Raw genomic sequence first — 3,530 nt, 5'->3', positions numbered from 1 at the left:
TTGTAGTAGCTGCCCAAATGGTCGGTGTATTTGTTCATGCTCTCTGTGTTTCATTAATTGCCTATTTTACTGGAGGCCACCAGACCATATCTTCTAGGATGAACACATATATTAATAGTCTCTCTCTCTCTCCCCCCCCCCCCAATGTGTTCCATTTGATTCCTTTTCAGGTTTCCCCTAAAAGGGAACCTACTATCTGTTTGAGTGGAACCAGCACCACCCTCAAGTTGGCAGTGTTGGAGCATCGATAAGACAAGCCTTTGTCATTGTGTGTAGACTGGAGAGAGGGTATATACTCTGAATATGTTGGTATTGATTCTTCAACTGATGTCGCTCTCCATTTCGTCTTTGTAATAGAACTCATGCTTATCTAGTATAGAAATTAAATATGCACTTGTATGATATGCCACGTTGCTCAGTAAGATGAGCCATCTGCTGCCAATGGGGATGGCTGGGACTGAATAATTGATGGCGTTGTGCTTGTTTTTGGGCCAGCCAGTAACGTGTGTTCATGTTTATCTGGATCCCCTCCATCTCAGTGTTGAGAACAACACTAACGACGCCGTGGTCGTTAATCACACGGACAGGTGAAGCTACGGGCTTTGTCCTTGTTTTGGGGGTTGTGTGTGTGGTTTGTGTGCGTGTGAAAGAAAAGTGTCAGGGACACCCCATTTATGTCAGGTTATTGTATTTCCTGTGCATCAAAATCCATAACTAGTGCACATGAACAGCATGGGTCCTACAGTATCTGCCTCTATGCTTTGTTCTCTGAGCATTTCCTCCACACATGAAATCTGAGCAACCTCAGATTGATCCTTTCATCCTCTCAACCCTCTTCTGGGCATGGTGATAGATATATTCAGGTCAATAGTAGACCCTGGCTATCCAGTTATTGCCTACTTGCAGTTTCTGTAAAGGGATGGAGCTGGTCTTGTTTGTGCTGCAGTCTGACTAGTAAGTGCAGCTCCGCTGAGGCATTATGTAAATCATAGGGCACTCCCTCTCACAATGCATTTGTGTGTGTGGGGGGGGGTCGATTAGTTCCATATCACAAGATTATTTTTGGATGATATTTGACTCGAATTATCGATGTGTAAAAAAATAAATAAGTGATTTATTTCCTACTGTATGTAGTGTTAGCTGGCGCTAGTCGGCTGTATCTGCGCTAAAACGCTAGTATTTTTCGTTCTATAGCTTATTCTCCATCTTTTGAAATGGCGAGGCAACATGTTTTCAGCACATATTTCCCTGACTGATCAAAACAATTTTTCTATCTCTTGTCTCTATAGTGAGCAATAAGTTTGGAACATCAAATTGTAGTATTGAATCGTTGTGTGTGTGTGTGTGTGTGTGTGTTATATAGGTGCCGATACGATATATTGAGATTCTAAGTATTGGGATCGTATCGTGAGGTCCCTGGCAATTCCCAGCCTTAGCGTTACTGTACATGGTTGTTTGTGTACTTGGGCGTATTGCACCCATGCATGGGTAATTGTAGGACTGGAGCAGAGTCAGTTCTATCACCCCCACCATGGCCTGTTGATGGGAGGCAGAATGAGGGGACAGCCCTGGGGGTCCCCTGGGTGTGCTGCCTGGGCGTGTTGGCCCAGCTGTCTCAGCCGCTTGACCCCTGTGAGCATATGTGCTGTGGAGAAGCCACTGTTGTTTGTGCACGCAGTGGGCCAACCGTGACAGAAGGAGGAGACTGGACAGGACAGGTGGGAAAGAAGGATCTCAGAGAGCGGGAAGGGGCTAAAGAATATGACCGAGAAAGTGATAAGAGAGAAAATGTAGATTTGTGGTGTAAGACAGGAGAATATGAGGATGTAGATAAAGAAAGACTGGGGAAGGGAGGAGCAAATATAGAGGGAGAAAGTAGTCTCAGATGTCCCATACCTTGGAGCAACGTAAGCTAGCTAGGCAACGGCTCAAGATCTGGGGAAGATGTCTGCTTCTTTCAGACATAAAAAATAAAAAAATTCCCGGGAGGGTTCTCTTTTAGACAACAACAAATCATGAGCTTGGGTAGGCAGTGCTTAAAAATGTTGGCAGGAATTGTGCTCATGTTTAGCAAGGTCAACAAGCGGATACGGCAGTGACGTTACCGCCGATGTGCTTCCCATTTCCGACTCGTCCTCTATGTCTGAACTTAGGCCAGAACCTCTACAGACGTAAGCTGGAGCATTGGTACATTGCCGGAAGCAATTTGAGTCTGGTGGTTGGTTGGTCGGGTGGGTGAGGAGCAGAGGCTATTGAGCAGCTCAGAGACAAGACAGCAGGTGGTGATCTCTGCTAGAGATCTGCACTACAATCAACTGACCAGATTGCCTCCAGGGGAAAGTCTCTTTCTGTTTGTTGAAAGCTCACTGTTGAGCTCAATGTTTACTACGCCATGAGACTAATGTATAAGATCAGATGTGGTTGTATTTTTATCGTTACTTACCGATCTATCCATCTGACCAATGGTATATCTGTCTGTTTCTACCTCTCCCACTTTTTCCCTCTTCTCTCATTTGGTCAAATTACAGGATTTACCACTCACTCCATCTACCTAGCTGTGTCGATCTGTCTCTCTCTAGCTGGGGTCTTACATTCCGATCTAGCATGTAAGGGTGTGTCCATACTGAGTAAATTAGAGATCTGTGTGGGCCCAGGCTGAGTAAATCCATGTTATTACAGATCAGATGAAGGAGGAATGTGAAGCCTCATCTCCACACAATAACCCCTATGACTGTCATCACAATGAAGCCCTGTTGTTCTCTCCTCTGTCAGCTCTCTCTCTCTCTCTCTCTCTCAAATTATTTCTGTTCTCTCTCTCTCTCTCTCAAATTATTTCTGTTCTCTCTCTCTCTCAAATTATTTCTGTTCTCTCTCTCTCTCTCTCTCTCAAATTATTTCTGTTCTCTCTCTCTCTCTCTCTCAAATTATTTCTGTTCTCTCTCTCTCTCTCTCTCTGCCCCCCCCCCCCCCCCCCCATCCGTCCGTCCGTCTTTCTAACCGACATCAGTAATGACCAGAACACATCAGAACTTTGGAATGAGCCTCTTGTCACAGTGTCTGTGGTCAGCCTGTCCAGTGGACTGATCTGACTGGAGTGACCTGCCAATTCAGTACAGCTCAGACACCCATTTAGAGCTGACCTGCACCCAGACCGGCTTAGATGAACAAGTCTGAGAAGTCAGCCAAGAGTCACTGTGCACTGTCGTTTTTTTTTGTCTACAACAGATCGAGTGTTTTCTATGCAATTGTTCTGCATCAGGCACAGCACATGGATAATAAGTAAGTATCATAAAATGACATCTGACAGGAAAATGTAGTTCAGTAATACATGGCTCCTAGAGCTGAGTAGTAGTAGAACTCTCTGTAAGTTGATGACACAGCAACATAAACCAAACACCTAATTGGTGTGCGTTGGAAATTATGCTAGTTCATTAATATTTGCTTGTGAGCATATCTGCTAGTGTTTACTCACAAGTAAAACCCAGATTGTATCCAGACTGGAGTTGAATCAGGAAAAAGCAGGCACTGCT

This window comes from Salmo trutta, chromosome 28, assembly GCF_901001165.1.
Source record: "Salmo trutta chromosome 28, fSalTru1.1, whole genome shotgun sequence".
Classification (NCBI taxonomy): Eukaryota; Metazoa; Chordata; class Actinopteri; order Salmoniformes; family Salmonidae; genus Salmo; species Salmo trutta.
Note: the sequence above shows the minus strand (reverse complement) of the source record.